This window comes from Rutidosis leptorrhynchoides, chromosome 6 (assembly GCF_046630445.1).
Source record: "Rutidosis leptorrhynchoides isolate AG116_Rl617_1_P2 chromosome 6, CSIRO_AGI_Rlap_v1, whole genome shotgun sequence".
NCBI lineage: Eukaryota > Viridiplantae > Streptophyta > Magnoliopsida > Asterales > Asteraceae > Rutidosis > Rutidosis leptorrhynchoides.
In genome coordinates, this window is record NC_092338.1 from 38867977 (window position 1) to 38873976 (window position 6000).

Below are 6000 nucleotides of genomic sequence, written 5' to 3' on the forward strand. Positions count from 1 at the left end.
TAGTATACATCTGTTTTATAGTTCATGCTAGGGTTTCTATACCCGGAACATACGGGGATGTCAAGCCCTATGGATCCATATATAACAACTCGCGCCCACAAGTTCTTATAACCGGCAGTTACTAGTTACCAAAGCTAATGGATTTTCGGTTCAAACTCGGTGTAGAATTTAGTATGTACTTGTATCCATTACGTTTAAAATAAAGTGCATGTATTCTCAGCCCAAAAATATATATTGCAAAAGCAATTAAAAATGGAGCAAATGAAACTCACCTTAGCAGCACATAAGGTCATTCACCGAAATGTGACCGAAACTCGGAAAGCAAAATAATCGTAGATCTCAACCTAGAGAACAAATGTTGGTCAATACATGTCTAACAAGCTAGGTCAGGTCATAGTGTATCACAATTCTAATGCTCGAAACCGACATGCAAAAGTTAACAAAAGTCATCTCAAAAAGTCAACTTTGACAATTGGTTAACAGAATGAGACGTGTCTTATATAAGAATTCATTTACTCGACTAGTAGTATCCAAAAATCTAATTTATTAATCTTATAAGTAAGTTGTTTAAATATTAATTGTAGTTTCAAACACAATTTCAATTAACGTCAAACATAATTCAGTTGACCATATCTTTTAATCCGTTCATCGAAATCTCGCGATTTCTAAATGAAAAGTTATTAATTTTTCGATAGTTTTTCAACGACATGCATATCAAATACTTTATATCAGTGGCATATGTATCAAACTCGTGTTTCATCATAAACTATCTAACGACAAAATTAAAATATACAAGCATGCATAAATATATATACTCGAGCACTAGACATGGATACACTATTAATATTTTAAAAGACAAGATATGAATGCTCACGTATCAATATTGTGATTCAATATTGCAGGAGAGTTGGTAGACGCAACGGAATGGATAGATATTAGGTTGACCTCACGAACAATACTCATGAATATTACCCATAACCTCCATATCCATAACCTATAATTTCCTTAGCTCTGTCCCGCTCGAAAACCCATTTTGAAAAATAAAAATAAAATTGATGCAGAGTAAATATAGATAAAATGATACGGAGTAATATTTCTGTGTTTGTGTTATATGTTTCTGCGAACTCCTCATTCATATTTATAGACATAAATTAATAATATAATAATATAAATTAATAATATAATAATTATGATAAGATAATATAATAATATAATAATAATATATAATAATAATAATAATAAACGTGTTAAATTAAAAGCCGCCATCACTTTTTATGTCGACAAACATTACGCGTTTCGCGTAGATGGGTACACGATCCGCGTATGGTGTCTTCACGAAAGTTGTAGACTTTTGAGTTACGGACATCTGGACACCAGAATCACCCTTTTTCGAGTCAGTATGATTTAGTTATGATTTTTCTCGTGCAAGTGCGCAGGTTTAGTGATTTTCATCATTTTAACTTGCAATCTTGAGATGAAATGTTGTAGTCTTTTGGTGCTCATTAGAAATCTTTATTTTATCTTTATTTTCATTTTCATATCATTGAAAATCCATAAAAACATTTTATAATCAAATTCTATTATATCGAAAAACGTGTTCGTACTAAATCGAATAAATATAATTTAGTTTTCCAGAATTAGTTATATTCAAAATCATTCTTTAAAAGGTTTAAATAATAAAAATTGTTATATCATAAAACATTTTCATTTAATAAAGTAAAATCATATAATATATAAGTCATAATGGTTTCCAGTTTTTACTTACAGTTTATTCGTGAATCGTAGGGTTAAGTCCAATGGACAATTAAACGTATGAAATCATTTTAAATCAACATATCCATTTGCTTATCTTGTTCTACATCCTTTTACATTTCATGTTCTTACTATTAATTTTATGAAAGTTAAATAATTAACTTATCAAGAGTCATGAGGAATTTATTGTAAAGCATGCATTTAAAATTTAACAGAAATCTCCACTAACTTTTGTCTAGTTTCCGTTAATTGACACATTTGTTCTTACTTGTAAATCACTTTACCATTTTCAGAATATTGTTAAAAAAAACAGATTTCTTAAATCACAGTGGACCTCACAACAGAGACCCGTAATCATATCACGATGTATCTGATAATTCAATCGTTTGATATTATCATTTAATTCTGTCGATAAATATATTAAACATATATTGAAACAATTATGTTCATGTAAAGTATTATACCTCTAATACTTTGTTAACGTTTTCAATTAATGTAACTATATATTATATATACATATCTACATATACATAAATGTTCGTGAATCGTCGAGCACAGTAAAAAGGGTAATTGGTTACATGAATATAGTTCCAAAGTTTTTGAGACTCAACATTACAGACTTTGCTTATCATGTCGAAATCATACAAAGATTAAGTTTAAATTTGATCGAAATTTCCAGGTCGTCACAGTATCTACCCGTTAAAGAAATTTCGTCCCGAAATTTGATAGAGATTGTCATGGCTAACAATAAAAATGTTTTCATGACGAATATGAGTTGATAAATAGACTTTCTTCATTATTGACTAATATAGATAAAACGATTTGATTATGTGAAGCGTACGAGTGAAGCTATCGCAAAAGAGTGAAGATGAGTAAATACATGTTCGCCTTAACTTGTGACGTAGTCACGGTTGATTTCCGGAATTCTAGGGATTTAGAGAAAATCTTCGTAATAAGATTTGGTTCTTCGGTAATTAAGGAAATTAGGATCTTCTTTGGTTAAATGCAATAATCTGTTTTGATTGCTCTGTCAGATATTTTACTATAAATCCACTCCCTTCGTTTTCTTATTTCCACAGCTCACACCTTCTTTTCTTTCTCCCTCAATTCATACTTTAAAGCATTCGTCAATATGCTCGATCCCGTTCTGATTCTTGATATACTCCTAACTTTCATATCTATCATTCTTCTTTTTCATCTGCCGCCGGAAGAATCTATTCACTTATACTATACTCTTGGTTTTATAGTGTTTTTAGTTCTCCCGTGTCTTTACGTTGCAATACTTATTGATATACACGGTTTGTAATTTATGTGTTGTCGTCGGGCTTTATATCTTTCCTTATTTTTCGGAGTCCCTGCTTATGTCTTTCTATAATCATTGACATCCACAGTTAATGCTCTCTCTTATTTGCTGCGATTTATTCCCTCATTTCTATTTCGGAGCTTCATGCTTTTGTTTTCTTCTTCCCGACTTCAAGTCAAGCGAATAATGGTTCAGAATTCGTAGGTATGGAGTTTCGAATGATCATAATATACAAAGTAGAAAGGAAAGGTAATAGAATGATTTGATTTTTCAAATTACTAGAATATCCGGAAAAGATCGAATCATCAAGAAAATATTTTCTTGATATGTTTAGAGGTTAAATAGAATGAAAGAGTTATGTAACATGGTTCATGATGAGGGTATGATCTGTGAACTTTTATCACGTTCCATTAGAAACTCAGCATGACTTACTGTAATATAATCACGTTGATCAAGTGTCATTATATTATACTAACTCATACTTCAATTCTCAGCACTTTTTCAAAACATTCATAATTTAAACTCGAAGGTTTACAGAATATAGAAACTAAACAGTTTCCTTTATGATGTAATACAGATAACGCGAGGAGATAAATGATTTCAGATAAGGATAGTTATGAAAATATCTTAAGAAATATCGAGGATATTTATAATGAAAGACACGATGATATCTTAGAACTTCTAATATCGAAGGATGATGAAGAAGATTTGTACGTAAAGGTTTAAAGTCAGGAGCAAGGTATTCATTAATGACTTCAGCAGATACTGAATCATTTGGATTCTTTGAAGGCAGGTTTAGTCTTTGTGATTTGTCTACAGCCTCCTTCATGGTTTGCTCAATCCGTTTTTCAGTTCCAAACCTTCTCTTTTTCTGAGCTTTGCCAACACACTATTCTTTATCATCAAACTTTCGACTGTTAAAGTCGTTTACAGTTTTTGCTGCTTCATCAGCTTTTTCAACATTCAGAGTATTGATTCGTAGACTGGTTGCTTTTCAGAATTTTAGAATGAAAGCTCATAATTCTAAGAGATGAATGTTATATGTATACATACGATGTTCTAGTACAGTTTTGAATTCAAAGTATGACATTTAAAAGATGTAAGAATCTAAGAGTGATGTTTTCTGTTAAATCTTGGCTTGGATTCTGATTTTTCAAAATCAGAATATGTAATCAAATTTGGATTCGAATGATTGTTTTGATTTCTAGGAAAGAATGTATATCGTTGTGAAAGTAGTGAGTATAGTTGATGATTTGCTGAATCAGAATCGAAGAATGTAATATATTAATTGTGAATTTATATATCTCTCGGGTATTACCTACCCGTTAAAAGTTTCACAAGTAATATTTCATACCAGAGAATTTTATTACAGTCTTTATGAAAATATATGTATGTATATTTTCTTCAGATGTAATACAGATTTAATGAGTTAATATCATATTAAGCTCATTTGATTTTCGACTGGATTAGAAGTGAATAATCTCTAAAACATTAAAGATTTCATAATCTTCGCGGAGTATTTCACTAATGTAATCAATACTTCGTTATTCAGTTTTATTGATATTTCCTCAGTGAATCATGTTGGTGCTTATGGAACTCTTTCTAACTTCGCAAGATACGAATGATGTTTTCTAGTAAGTTTTGAGTACATCGAAAATGAAAGTGTAAAATCAAACGTGTAATTGAATAATACACTTAGTTTATTATGAAAAGGAATTCATTGAATTTGAAACAGAGATTGTAGTTAACGATGGTTATGTCATTAATGAAGGATGTACATCATTGCATATTAGTAATATGAACTAACCGAGTAGTACCTATCAGTTATGATTCACACGTAATAGCTTGGTACAAAAAGATTTATTTTGATTTCAAAATTCATATATATTAAATATACATATAATTTCTTCAGGGGAAATGAGTTAATACTTCGTAACTCGTTGATACAATATACGCGTTGTTGATTTGTGATGATGTTGGTGATTATGAAATTGGCGAAACTTGTAGTGCTACAGGTTTTGCCGGTGTTGGTGATACTGACGGTACTGTTGATGCTGCTGGTAAAACAAGTCTAGCTTGTAAATCGTGCACCATTCCGGTTAGGGTTTCTACTCTTCCTTCTATCATTTCGGTCCATTCATCTGATTTACGGTTACAGATGGAATAGATAATCTCTAAGACTTTAGAGATTACATAATCACCGCAGAATATTTCTTCAATGAAGTTATGAATCAATACTTCATCGGTTATTGTTATTGGTGGTATCTATGGTTAGTATGACGTTGATGTTCGAGGTGCAGATTGTGATGTTGAGGCTTGCGGTACGGATGTTGTTGGTGGTGGTAATGGTACTGTTGGTGTTGATGCTGGTGGTGTAGTTAGTGGTTGTGGGGCTTGTGATACTTGTAAGTTCTGCATCATATTCTCCAAAGCCAATACTCGAGCGCGAAGTTCGTTGACTTCTTATACTACACCGGGATAATTGGCAGTTCGGACGAGCGGATGAATAAGATCCAGTATTTGAGAGAGTATATAATCATGACGAGATACTCTGGAGATGAGAGAGAAAATGGTATTACGAATAGGTTCGCTGGTAAGTGCTTCAGGTTCTTCGCCAAGAGGGGAATGTGGTGGATGGAAGGGATCACCTTCTTCTTGTCTCCAATAACTAAGTAGGCTACGAACCCATCTCCAATTCATCCAGAATAGGTGATGGCTGATTGGTTGATCCATTCCGGTTACACTATCTTCGGAGTTCAGATGAATATCCATATCGAAATAGCTGTCGGAGTTTAAGGAATTTGAACTAGATACAGGATCCATTTTGTGTAATCAAGGAAATGATTTTTGATGTGAAATAGATTATAGGACTTAGATTTGGTATTCTTCAATACATAATTTACATATGTATATATAATACCAAATCCCATAAATTACGGAGAAAT